We start from the raw sequence: 13,899 nt of genomic DNA, 5'->3' as shown, positions 1-13,899 counted from the left end.
ACTTTCTAGCTCTCCACAGAAAAAGCTTTGCCAACCCTTGCCCTACACTGTTTGCTACTCAAGGTGTGGTTCTTGGCTGAGCTTCCTCAGCATGACTGGGGGCTGACTGGAAATGCTGAATCCCAACCTTAGAGAATCAGCCTGTAGTGGAACAAGATCCCCAGGCAGTTTGTGTACACATCAAAGTTTGAGAAGCCAAGCCCCTGCCCATTTGACTCCTACTTAGGCCTCATCCTCTAGGCCTTCCTTGCAATACTACTTATGCAGGGAGGTCCTCTCCTCTCCTTATAGATTAGCTCTCCTTGGCGATTTTTCTCTCTCATGGCATCTTTTTAATTTTCTTCATAGCACATCATCTCAAATCTGTGAGTAAACGTTCATTTGAGTGTTTATCTCATTCATGTTTGGCCTCTCACTAGACTGGAAGCCTCAGGAGGGTGAAGTCTGGGTCTCAGGACAGGAGAAAGTGCTCTGAAAGGTACAAAGTACATTGAGTGCTGCTTCCAAGAGAGAATAATGAAAAGAGAAAAGGTAATGTTGCAAGTAGCTTGATGGGAACGAAGAGAACGGATTACTATGCAGACCAGGGAGGGTGCAACCTAGAAGGTCCTGGATGATGAGCAGCTAGTAGAATTAATTTCCTCTTTTTGTATTCCAGGGTTAGATTATTAGTATTCAGTCACACAGAAACACTGAAATTCTTTGGTAAATCTCTGCAGACCAAGGATCCAATTTTACCAGCTGTTCGTTAAATGAAATGTATATAAATATATATATATATATATATATATATATATATATATATATATATATATCTTGGGACTTTAGGAAGGCAGCAGTCCAAGGATGTGATCATTGCTTGAGAAAGTTACATTTCAGGCAGCTTTTCCCTTCCAAGAGAACCGAGGAAACTCTTAATGGCATCCTATTCTTTCTTCCCTCTTAATCACAGCTTGCCTTAACTGATTTATTTTTTCAAAATGCCCTTGGGGAGTGAACATTTTTGAATGGCTAACTTTTTCTGTGGAGATTATGCACACCAGCTGCTCTTGTCTAAGCTTTAGTGTCTTTCAAAACAGGACACAGGTCAGATGACTTAGGATGACCAACTTTGGGTGCTACGTATAACACTAAGAGTGGGATAAGATCAATGGTTTTCCTGGAGAAGAAAACAAGCTCAAAGGAGGAAAGAAGAAATGTCACAAACTCACGTTGCCTCCAAAGAGTCTCAAAAGTGATTAGAACAATGCCTGCCTCAACAGACAAGTCAGCCGTTGCGGACATTTGTAGGACATTTTGGTAATCCCTCCCTCCCCAAATGAAAGAGCATGGTGTTTGGGAGGGGCTCTAGTGCAAGAGGGAAAACAGCCTGAATGAGGAGTGTGGAGACATAGATTCTAGTCTGAGCTGAGAATCCTTAGGCCAGTCCTTTATTATTTAAAAAAAATTTTTTTAATGTTTATTTTTGACAGAGAGAGAGAGAGAGAGAGAGAGACAGAGCATGAGTGGGGGAGGGGCAGAGAGAGAGGGAGACACAGAATCCGAAGCTGGCTCCAGGCTCCGAGCTGTCAGCACAGAGCCCAACGCAGGACTCGAACTCACAGACCTGTGAGATCATGACCTGAGCCGAAGTCAGATGCTCAACTGACTGGGCCACCCAGGTACCCCCTTAGGCCAGTCCTTTAAACTTAACCTCTCAGAGACTCATTTTGCTCACCTGTAAAGTAAGGTGATTTTAGTATATTTACCCATTCACTTATTTATAGGCACAGAGGTAGTATGTAGACAAAAAAAAAGTAAAACCAGACATGGTCTTTGTCTTCACGGATCTTCCAGTCCATTGAGAGAGTTGTTTTTGAAAGAGTTACATCAAGTGTAAAATTACAACTATGTTACGCGTTGTAAAGAAGAGATTTCTCTGAGACTCCATAGCTGGACCATCAGTTAGTCTGGTCAACAGTACCTTCGAAATATATTCCAGATCTAACCACTTCTTACCACCTCCCACCACACCCATGCCTCCATTGCTTCTTGTTGCCTGGATTACTATACTAACAAATCTCCATGCTTTGACCCTTGCCCTTCTTCATACATTCTTCACACAGGAGTCAGAGTGATCTTTCAAGGCCACACATGAGGTCAGTATCTCCCTGGTCAAAATCTCCCACGACTTTCCATCAGGCTTAGATTAGACTCCCATGCCACACGTATGGCTCATGGGCTCTCCATGACACTGGCCATGCCCCACAAGCTCCAATATCATCCTCTTCACTCTGCCTCTCGTGCCCTTCACTCCAGCCACACTGGCCTCCTTGCTCTTCTTGAATACTCCCAAGTTGTGTCTGCTTGGAAACATCCTTTCCTTTCCCCTAAGGCAGCCTCGTTTCATTCCTGTGTTCACTCAGGTCTCTGCCCAAATGTCACCTCCTCAGAGAGGTCTCCTGGCCACCCCATCCAGGACAACCTCCCATTTTGTCAGAGCCAGTAACTGGCCCCCTAAATAACTGTTGCTTTTTGTTTTGTTGTTGTTGTTGTTGTTTCCCTGGCGTTTAACACCACCTGGACGTTCTTTGTGGACTTCTTTATTGTCTATATCCTCCCTGGAGGAGGGACTTTGTCCATCTTGTTTTCCATCACCTAAAATAAAGCTTATACATGAAAAGGTACTTAATGTATTTTTGGATTATTATATACTGTGATGAGATATAATAGGGGAAATTGATAACTCAGGAAAGGCTTCCTTAAAGGACTGCTGTTTAAGCTAGTATCTAGAGGAATAGTGAGAATTAACTCAGGGTGTGGTGCTCCAGAAGGGAGAAAAATTTGTGTAAAAGTCCTGTGGTAGGAAGGAGAACAGAGCGGTCAAGGATCAAAGGAAGTCCAGTATGAATAGAACACAGAGCAAAGCATGGTACCTGATAAGGCTGGAAAAGAACTGGCCAATGCATGGCTTTGCAGGATCTGTCTATGATTTCTGTCTTTATCCCAAGATCAGTGGGAAATCATCAAAGGGTTTTAATTGTGGGGAAGGGTGGGGGAGGAAGCAATCACTTTGTTTACAAAAAAAAAAAAAATAGTTGAAATGATTTAAAGACCCATTTTTGCTCTGAAATTCTAGGATTCTATGAAAGTCAAACAGCAAAATGAGAATGGACTTTTGAAAATATTAACCAAAGTCAATTTCAGTGACAGAGAATAAAGCTACTGAGTTTTGTAGCTACTCAAACATCATCTCTTTGGGACTTTATGTTCATGCTGAGTTCAGCACTCTCCCTTTCTTCCCTCCCCTAAAAAAAGAGTCAAAATTTCTACTTACCAGTGAAAAAATGACTTCTGAACTATTATTCTAACCATGCAGGGATCTAAGTTGAGCATCAACAATGGAAGCTTCTAGGCTTTTGAAGCACACATTTTTTTTTTTATACTTTTTTTGTGACATTTTTGAAGCACACATTTTTTAGCTTACCCAGCCAAATAGGTAGCAGTGTCGAGGACTGGGTTACCACATCCTGAATTCAAATCCTCCACTAGCTAGTAACTGATGCACCTTGAAACCTCAGACCCTCATCTGTGGGTCTGGTATGTTCCTCACTGAGTTGTTGCAAGGATTAAATGAGATAATATATATAAAGTGCTTAATAAGTGCTGAGGCAATTGACATAACGCCCTCGGTTTGGAGTATTCAAAGATCTGGCGAGTGAACCCAGAGCCATCCATCTCCTTCTACTTGGGCTGGTTCTGGCCAGGTCACCTCTTGCTTACTGGCTGAAGCTGGTGACATGGCTACAGCTCTGAGTGCAGGGCACATGCCTCCTTTCTCAGTGAAGAGTTTAGCAGGTATGCAATGTACGAAATCACAACCTCTCTTTCAGTGTCCAATGCACTACCCAACTCAGTAACTTTTACAGCTGCTGATTGAGATGACAATGGAACACCTATGCCTAATTGCAACTCTCTCCATGAAGAAACTGAAAGAATAGATGGGGCACTGAGATATAAAATAAAGGAAGAGATAAATGAAAACCCTCAAGTTTTAGGGAGAAAACAGACACCTACCTAAAGTATTTTGCATCTAGGGATACATATTTATGGATTTATGAGGCGGGTCTCTAACAGACAACACCATCAACATCAATTTACCTATTATTCTTAGTATAATGGCTGTTAGTTACAAATGACTACATGTGCCCAAATTGTTGGGATATGCGGAAACAAAGCAGATTTACAAACTGTGTGTTGAAGACAGGCAGAGCACTCCTGGCTGGTGAGCTTGAAAGCATTTGCTATAGACTTAAGTAAGTGTGCCAAAGTGGTAACTTACCAAATAATACGTAAAAATCTTTAAATTGTGCTGATAGCTCCCTGAGGTGCTATTACTCTAATTTCCAACACAATTATGTCTTTAACTCACTCCCCACTAGTAAAATCTAAAAAGTTCTTTGCCTTAATCACTGACCAGTACAAATCCATTAATTTATTTAGTACTTGCCTCTGCCCAGTTAAGTCGCCTACAAGCATGCATCAGGGTTTGTGAACATTTTCATGACAGGTTCCGGGGGGCCCAACAATTAGGCGCTTACTGGTGTTATAGGATCATGAAAATAATAATGGAAAAGGGGGGGGTGGATAAAGAAGGAATTGCAGTTGGGAATCGTTTTCTAAGGGAAAGCTCTTGGATAAAGCTCCTCTGGTTAGAAACTGGATTAATGGCATTAATCCAGGGAATACAGGTGTTGAAGCTTGAGGATAAGGATTGTTTGGAAGAAACTATGTGAAGGAATTAGATACCATTATATATTATTATGTCAATTTCATTTCCAAAAACACACTCCATGCACAGTTTGAAAGGACATCTGACAAGCAGGATGCTTTTGGCTAAATGACACTTTCTTTCCACTGGGTTTCACTCAAAGCCCTTAGTATAGCAAAGTGGCCTTTTAACTTATACCTCCTGAAATGTGGCCTTTACTGTCTCAGAACACCACAGGGTCATGAAGCATAGTACTTATAAAATTCTAGGTATTCAAAGGAACTATTATTTACTGAGGGTCAGCTATGTGCCAAAAACCAAATATCCATAATCTCATCAGGTCTCCCTAATCATCCTGTGCTTGGATACGGTTTTTACTTTAGATGAGGAAAGTAAAGTTCAGAGAGCTTAAGTGACCTGCCCATGATCATCAGCTAGTAAGAAACCTAATCTCAGCTCATCTATTCATACAACAGATATAGCTACTAAGTGGCTAGCTCTGAAGATAGCTTAGTGAACATGAAAGATGAAATAATCACAGTTTAGTTGAAGAGCAATATGACTGGAAGCCTAGGGTGCTGTGGGAACCCAGGGCAGGGTACCTCCATACCAGAGATGGTCCAGTAATGCTTTCTCAACGGATAGACATATTAGCTGAGACTTCAAGGAAGAAAAGGAGTGGGCCAGATTCAGAATCTAGAGAACACTGTGCTAGGTAGGGGGAATCCAAATGCAAATAGCAGGAGGTGGGAGAGAGCAAGGTCTTTTTAAAGAACTTGTGGATAAGGAGAGAAACAGAAAGGCATGAGAAAGGAGAAGCAGATAAAGTTAGACTGTGGGATGATTCTCAACCATGGTAAGGATTTTGGATTTTATCCAAAGGCACTGGAATAAACAGAGGAAAGTACAGGTTTTAGGAAGCTCACTAAGGCTGAAATATGGGGGCAGTAGGTGTGCTAGAAGGTAGTTGTTGTCTGGGGGAAAGAAAGGATGGTGTTTGGGAACTAGGAGCACAGGTGACAGGGAGATTTTTTGGAAATGAAATTGTTAGGACTTGGAGATTGATGAAATGGGACTATTGAGGAGGGCTGAGAGAAGGACAGGGCTTCAGGACTACTCCAGAGTCTTCTGGTGGAGCCATTGGGTTGTGCCATATGTAGGAAGAGGGGAAGGTGTGTGGGTAAGATAGTAAATACCATTTGGCACTTGTTGGGTTTGGAGTGGAAGACGTTCAAGTGCACTGTGAGCAGTGAGGTATCTGGGTCTGGAGTTCTGAAGAGAGATCTGGCTTGGGGGGATAGATTAGGAAGTACCTGGCAACTGTATGGATAATTTTATATGTCAACTTGACTGAACTAAGGGATGGGAAAACATTATTTCTGGGTGTACCAGTGACGCGTTTCCAGAAGAGATTAGTATTTGAATCGATAGAATGAGTAAAGAAGATCACCTTCCCCAAAGCAAGTGAGCATCATGCAATCCATTGATGACCTGAATAGAACAAAAAGAAAGAGGGAGGGCAAATGTGCTCTTTTTGCTTAAGTTGAAACATCCATTTACCCCTGCCCTCAGACATTGGCCCTCCCGGCTCTCAGGCGTTCAGTCTTGGACTGAGTTACACTACAGGCATTCCTGGTTCTCCGGTTTACAAATGGCAGATTATAGGACTTCTCAGCTTCCATAATTGTGTGAACCAATTCCTATAATAAATCTCCTCTTACATATTTCTATGTACCTACCTAATGATCTGGTTTCAATGGAGAACTCTAACACAGTAAGCAAATGGTGACCAAACCTGAGGGAGAGATTGAAACACCCAACAGAAATATAGAGAGGGCACTTCCATATTTACAGAGCATGTATTTGAGTTGCTTCTCATAACCAGCAGAATACACTTTTTCTCTAATAATGGGGTCACCTGAGTCCTTACTATCTCCCTCCATGTCTCCACAACATAGCTCTCAAAGGGCTGACAGGAATCCAGGACTGGGTCAGGAACAACAAACTAACTGTCCCAGATACAAGTGAACTACCAGTGGCTAGGGACAAAATTCTGTTCTTTAGTGTGGAAATCAAGAATTCCATTCTTGATTCAATTTTTGGCTAGAGTGGAATCTATAGTATACTTCATACCTAAGACACTGCATTTACTGAAATTTACTGCATTTACTGAAACTTAGGGTAGTTAGCTAACAAGACTAGGGTAGTAATCTGCTTTCGCCAAAAGCAGATTCTGGACTAGAATTTGTGCAATTACTTTATTTAGCAAGTGATCTCTGGAAGCACTGGTAGAGGAGCAGGGGAGTGAGACAGAGAAAGGAAGGAAGCCAATGTAGAATTAGTAGTGGACAGATAGGTTGTCACTCTTGGCAGCTGCAGCTCAATCCCTTGGGCAGAACCTCTGGAAGAATATACAGGTCATACCTCAAGGGCTGCCTTCCCCAAGAGAGGAGAAAGCTGGGATAGTCACCAATATACATGTGTTACTGGGTGAGGGGTTGCTCCCAGGGGTGTTAACTCCCAGGCCCTTCTGGCCTATTCCACGTGACTCGGGCATCCTCCCAAGGCCAGAGAAAGCCCTCAGGTCTTCACAGGTGCTTGATGTAAGAATCCTGCAGTGTTTACCAAAACAATGAAAGCAGAGGGAATGGGGGGGGGGGGGCTGTTCTGACGTCATCTGCTAGCCGGTGGAGAAAAGCCTGGACCTGAGAGAAATCTGTTCCAATGTGTAACATCATCTTCTTAGTATTATAGAGTCTAACTGTCCCAGAGAAGTGTGAAAGTAAATGTGCTTATAGAGTTAAAACTACACATGCTGGCTCTGGTGGGGTGGGGGGACCAAAAGATGGCACATGGGCCACTTGACACACTGTGGGATTATTTTCCACCAAATGGTAATGGTCAAATGTGACTATGACTCGCTCATGATCTTCAAAGTTCTATTGTATTTGGACTCATGTAATGGAGACTTTTAGTCAGAATTTCTTGCCAAACATTAATCAACTTGTTTTTAAAGAACTCAATAAGTGATTAGCTTATGGTTTTTCAAGCCAACACAAAAATCTTTGCCAACTAAGTCTGGCAAAATCTTTCCTCTCTAAAGTCTAGGATACAGTACTTAGAGCATTGCAAAAACATTTTAGAGTCAAATCAATACCCAATCCTTAGTTGTAAATGGTTGGAGAATGGTTAAATGTATATTTATTATGTCTTTGTGACTCGAGGAGAATGTTGAGGCTTCCATTCATAATACACAGTTAGTCTGCATGCTGTATCTTTCTTCCTTCCTCTCTACTGCTTGAGCATTTGGGAGAAAACTTTCCACTCGTGGCCAAATTAAACCAGTAAATCTCCTTGAACTTGTTATTTGGAAACATAAAAAGTATTCGTTTTTAGGTTTATCTCAGTCAGTGAAGACAATTCATAAAGGTCAGATTTATAGTCAGTTGCTTTTTGCTTTAGCAAAACTGTGTCTCAGAAGACGAGACACAAGCAGAGGTCATGCTGCCTCCTTAATCTCGCCTGAGGTTTTGCATGTTAGTGGATCTCAAAGGGCAATGGCTCCAGATTTACACAAGATGCATACTTCAGCCAGACTTTTGAAATTTTAGGTCATTCATTTATCACTTATTTATTGAGGATGTACTAATGCCAGGTACTGTGGAAGCAAGCGTTAGGGATGCTGAGAAACATAAGAGATCTTTTCTTGTGCACATGGTTTATGTTAGCCAAACAATGTCCATTTTTACTGGTTCCCTTCCAAATTCCCCTGCCAGGGCCTTGAGGTCACCCCAAGAAAAGGCAAGTTTGGAAGGAGGGAGAAGAATCAAGACAGGATGTGAGACCAAGTCTCTCTAACTATTCCTTCATTAAAGAGTCTGGCCTTCAGTTAATTGCTGTTTTGTGGGAAAAAAGAAAAAAGAAAAAATGTGCCTTTTTAATAAATATAAATTTTAAAAAATGTTTATTTTTGAGAGACAGAGACAGAGACAGAGTGTGAGTGTGGGAGGGGCAGATAGAGAGAGGGAGACACAGAATCTGAAAGAGGCTCCAGGCTCTGAGCTGTCAGCACAGAGCCCGATGTGGGGTTCAAACTCGGGAACAGCAAGATCATGACTTAGGCCAAAGACGATGCTTAACCGACTGAGCCACCCAGGAGCCCCTATCCTCTGTGCCTTTTAACTCTCCACTCCCTTAAAGAACTTCAGGTTGAATTGGGGTCTTTATCTTAAAATTCTGAAAAGCAGAAATTGTCGAAAACAGAAAGGTATTTTTGTTATCACAGAATCACGATCCAAAGAAACTGAAACACTAAGTGCAGTTCTCACAGCTTTCCACTTGCAGGAACAATTTGACTTCTCTAGAAAAAGTTTCCTGAAATTGTAAAGCATAAGATACGAAGACATACACAGTGAAATCAGGGTAGGAACAACTCTCAAACATCTCTTCCAGGACAGCAGCACCAGGACCTAAGTGACAGGTCTTTCCTTAAGTGATCTCTACAGATTGGAACACTTCCAGGGGGAAAGGGAGATTGCAATGTTTGGCGAGTAACACGTTTCCATTAATCATGTGTTATACTCCATGGAAACAAGGTATTTCAGTGAGGTCAAAACATGGAGTAAAATTGGGCCCAACATTAACTGAATTATTTGGAACCCTTCTATTTGCTTTGATCTGTAAGTGTTACCATCATCATCACCGCCACTTTCATTTACTGAGCACTTATGTCTGGCATTGTCTAAGGATCTTCTTTTTCCCACACATCCCTGTGAGGTAGGGAGGTATCACTGTTCCATGTGACAGGTGCGAGAAGCTTCAGAGAGGTTAAATGAATGTCCCGACTAATCTGAAACTTGAATCTAGACCTGTTTCAGAGCAAAGCTAAACCACTTCCTACTTTAAATAACAAGGACAACAGCAAAAAGGTCAGGAAGAGAGGAAAAAAAGATATTGGCCAACATCTGATCACCCTGGAAAAGTCTTATATTCATGACATTCATAAAAGTAGTATAGAAAACCGAATCTTCATACTTACTTCTTGGGACTGTAGAGGTGACCATTCTTTGGTCACAAAAACGTCCCCATTGGTCTTTACAGAGACTTTTATTTATTTACAGAGGGTATAGGTAGCAATCACATATTTTTCTGAAATTCTAGCAATGGGGATATTTACTGACAGGGAATTTTTTTTCAGCCATTTTTAAGACTGTTTTAGACATCAGACTGCATACAATAATACGTACATAGATGAATAAATAACACACCAACTTTTATTCACGATTCTTATAATGTAACCTTCATCTGGTGACTTGATTAGCTGTTCTTAACACTGTCTATGCAAATAAATAAATAAATAAATAAATCTTTTCTTTACAAACAGCCAATGATTCAAACTTTTCTGAAATTCCAACTATCTGAAGGGAATAGGAAAAATGGAAATTGCAAGTATTTATATTTAATGATGGTCTTTTAAAAGAATCACAAGAACATTTAGTAAAATTAAAAGGCTTTTACTACTTAAAAAAAAAGCTGAACATCCTTCAGTGGGTGTTTCACATAAAGCCTTTTATGTAAATCATAAAGTTTGATTTCACACTGCACAAGATCTGAAATCACATGGACTTCCGAGTGCCAGAAAAGCCTTCTTTTCAGGTTTTCTTGGGCACTTCTAATATTTTGGAATAAAATGAGGGAGGAGGAAGGAAACTGACAACTTTTACAAGGAAAAAAATTTAACGCTTTAAACTTTAAAAGTTTTTTAAAAAGTGTTTTAAATCACTTTATGCAGACTCTTTAGGATTTTTATGTTAAGTGATTTCACCTATGGGGACGCTTAACAGTAAGTTTACACTGTAACTTCAAAATGGCATCCTTGAAATTCTCGTATTAAAAATACTGCTCATTAATAGATCCTTCCTTTAAAAAGCAACATGACTGCTGATTCTGTAACTATAGAAATTCTTAACAAAGGACTTCTAATATTCTTGTATCTCAAATCTTAATGATTTCTGCCAACATCTCCGATATTCCTTATCACCCCTCGCCCCTACCAAAACTTTTTCCCCCACTGGCAAAGATCATCTTTAAATATCTCCATAGAGTAGATGCCTAAAAGGAGAAATGAGTGATTTTTACCACGAAAGGAAACAGAAGAAATCACTTTCTCGTTCCAATGTTTTTCCCTCTTGCAGCTTGCCTCCTCCCCTCAACAAAATTATTTGAACATTTGATATTGAGCCAGGTAGTTGGGGTTCCACTCACTGCAGATGTTACTAAGCATTCATAAATGGGTGCATTTTTTTTCTTTCTCCCCTTCCCTGAGACAACAATAAAAAACCCAACCATCTTTAATAAATTTGGATGAGGTATACAGAAGCAAAAGTACAGACTGGGTCTGCACAGACTTGGGAGGGACTTTTTCCCCGACCCAGGCTGGTTAACCTCATTCATCCCTCCCCGTAGTCCTGGGTGCCTGCCACACACCGGCCCCTGTGCTGGGTTTGGGGACAATGTAGGGTCCCCAAGGCACCTTTCGGGCTTCAAGGCGCATGCGTGTGCAGTGGGGGACAAGGGACCCTGAGCAGAGAGTGACAGCAGAGTAGGTTGTATGTTTGCCTACAGAGGGATGCAGGAAACTAGAAGATGGGGTGAGAAGGGCTAACTGCTCTGAGGATGTGAAAAACGCAAGGAGGCGATTTCGAGTTTCTGAAATTCACTTCTTTCCTTTTCACCACAATCTTCACGCAGCTCCCTCTCCATCTGGCCGGTCCCTCCCCTGCCACTACTAACCACTTGCAAACGGCTTCAGGACTTACCTTGGGGCACTCAGCCCCGCACTTGCCAAGCGCTGCGTGGGTTTCCTCCGCGCGCGCGCGCGCACTGAGCGCACCGAGCGCACAGCCGGGAGCGCCGCGCCGAGTGCCGCCGACCGCGGGGGGACGGTGGGGGCCTCGGGAACTCGAGAAGGAACCGGCGACGACGCGGGCAGCCTCTCGCCTCCCGGTGTCCCGCAGGCGGGCGGCAGCTCCCACATCCCTCCTTGCCGCTATATAAACGTTTCTCCCCGCCCCGGCCCGACCCTTCCCCGCCCCGGCGGCCCCGGGTCCAGCGCACGTCCCCTGGGAGGGGGGCGGGTGACGGAAGCGGGAGTTGGGGGTTAGGGAGACTGTAATTGCCCCACCAACTTCTCCCCTGCAGGGAACCCCGACCCTCAACTCTAGACCCGGGGAGGGTACTGAGGGCGGGGAGATTGGGGCGTTCACCGTGCGCGCCTTCTCTGCGCCCCGCGGAAGGATAGTGCGCGAGATCGGAGGGCAGAGAGACTGCATTTCTGCTCCTACTGTGGGAACTGTCGCTTGGCGGCTTTGTCTGTGTTCTAGGGTCTTCCTGAAGAAGGCAGGGGCTAGCGAGGAAGCCCCAGAGTCTTTGGACGATGGGAACTTCCTCTTGCCTGGGAGTGGAGTCCAGCCGCTGCGCGGCCCCAAGGTTAGGGGTCGAGCGCCGTCGGGGTGCTCAGAATTTGGGGTCTGGAGAATATCCTTGACTCTTTTCGTCTGCTGACTTTTTCTTGCTCACTGTGCATTCCTTTATCCATTTATTCGTTCATCAAATATTTGAGCACCTCGTTTGTGCTAGTAGGTGCTTGGGATACAAAACCAAGTCTGGTTTTTAGCTGGTGGTCTCAGTGGGGGCCAGACGTGGAAACAGGAATTGGGAATACAGAAAAGGGGATCTACACTCAACCTTGGAAGGCCAAAAGAAGCTTCTCTGAGGAAATTAAGTCCCAACTGAAAACTGAAGAGGGAGCTAAGCATAAAAGCAGGGCAAAGAGGGTCCCAGACTAGTGGATCAGCGCCTGCAAAGGCTGAGAAGAGAGAGGGAGCACTACCCTCCTTCTGTGGAACCAAGAGTGTTTATTGTTTAAAATCTGTTTATGGTCATCCTAAATAAAGAAAAAAAAATAAATTTAAAGAATGGTAATCTTGTAAGTCGTAGAACTGGCACCCGAATGCAAGCAGCCGGGTTCTGGAGTTGTCTTTTATAGCATGGACTGTCAGCCTGGCAGATGTGACAAGTTCAAAAGAGAGATTGTTCCCACGGAATGGGAATTCTTCTGGAATCTGAGGCAAAACTTCAAGTCTCAGACCATCACCAATTGCAACTTGGGCCAGGCCGTTAACCTCAGTTTCTTCCCCAGTGGAATGTAAACAGCAAAGCACTTTCTCATGTGCCTTATTCAATGCCCTGGGTCAGGAGACTTCATATTCTGGTTCACAGGCATGGCAGAGCAGCACCAGGACAGGTGACTTCAAAACCATGACTCTTCCAAGAGTCCTTTGGCTTCTGTGCAAGGGAAGCTGGGAGAGCATTCGAACAACAGCAGAAAGAGCAAACATTGGAACATCTCAAATTATTACTTATTTTACCTAAAATGAGTAAAAGTAAGCAATTCAAGTTTTCATATTCTCATATAGTGTTATTATTTTAACAATATGCTTCAAAACACAAGTATATTTTTCTTATTCTGGGTCATTATTGAAAATGGCAGATGTAATTCCTGGTGGCAGGGTTTTTAGCCAATTGCCAGCCCATCCCAAGCTAGTTTTGAAAGTGTACCCCATGTACAAAAAATGCCCATTCTATTTTAGCCCTATAGAGAATACCAGTCTGATAGAAAAGGCAGCTGGATGGGGCGCCTGGGTGGCGCAGTCGGTTAGGCGTCCGACTTCAGCCAGGTCACGATCTCGCGGTCCGTGAGTTCGAGCCCCGCGTCAGGCTCTGGGCTGATGGCTCAGAGCCTGGAGCCTGCTTCCGATTCTGTGTCTCCCTCTCTCTCTGCCCCTCCCCCGTGCATGCTCTGTCTCTCTCTGTCCCAAAAATAAATAAAAAACGTTGAAAAAAAAATTTAAAAAAAAAAAAAAAAAAGAAAAGGCAGCTGGGAGTCACATGCCTGTGATTCATGGCCCAACCAGGATCAATGATCACATCAGTTCAATGGAAAGGCTTGATAGCACTGCTTTAACAACAAGCCAAGTCCCCCCGACATCTTGTTTGGGGACATCTGAAATCACTCTGTCTTCTGTCCTGGTTGATGTCCAAACTAATTTTCATGACTGGATCAAACTTTGACCATCACCCAAAGAATT

At 43.0% G+C, this 13,899-nt stretch overlaps 1 protein-coding gene across 1 annotated transcript in view; it reads right to left on the bottom strand.

Moving 5' to 3' along the window:
- The window catches only part of COL6A6 (collagen type VI alpha 6 chain), a 165,731-nt gene extending 153,953 nt beyond the window's left edge, over positions 1 to 11,778 (bottom strand). The window contains exon 1 of the mRNA XM_058729869.1: positions 11,569 to 11,778. The gene's annotated coding sequence lies outside the window, so the exon portion shown is untranslated. The remainder of the gene's footprint in view (positions 1 to 11,568) is intronic.
- Between the last annotated feature and the right edge of the window lie 2,121 nt (positions 11,779 to 13,899).

This window comes from Neofelis nebulosa, chromosome 5 (assembly GCF_028018385.1).
Source record: "Neofelis nebulosa isolate mNeoNeb1 chromosome 5, mNeoNeb1.pri, whole genome shotgun sequence".
Taxonomy (NCBI): Eukaryota; Metazoa; Chordata; class Mammalia; order Carnivora; family Felidae; genus Neofelis; species Neofelis nebulosa.
The sequence above is the reverse complement of the archived record's forward strand: the minus strand, read 5'-3'. Positions and strand labels throughout refer to the sequence as shown.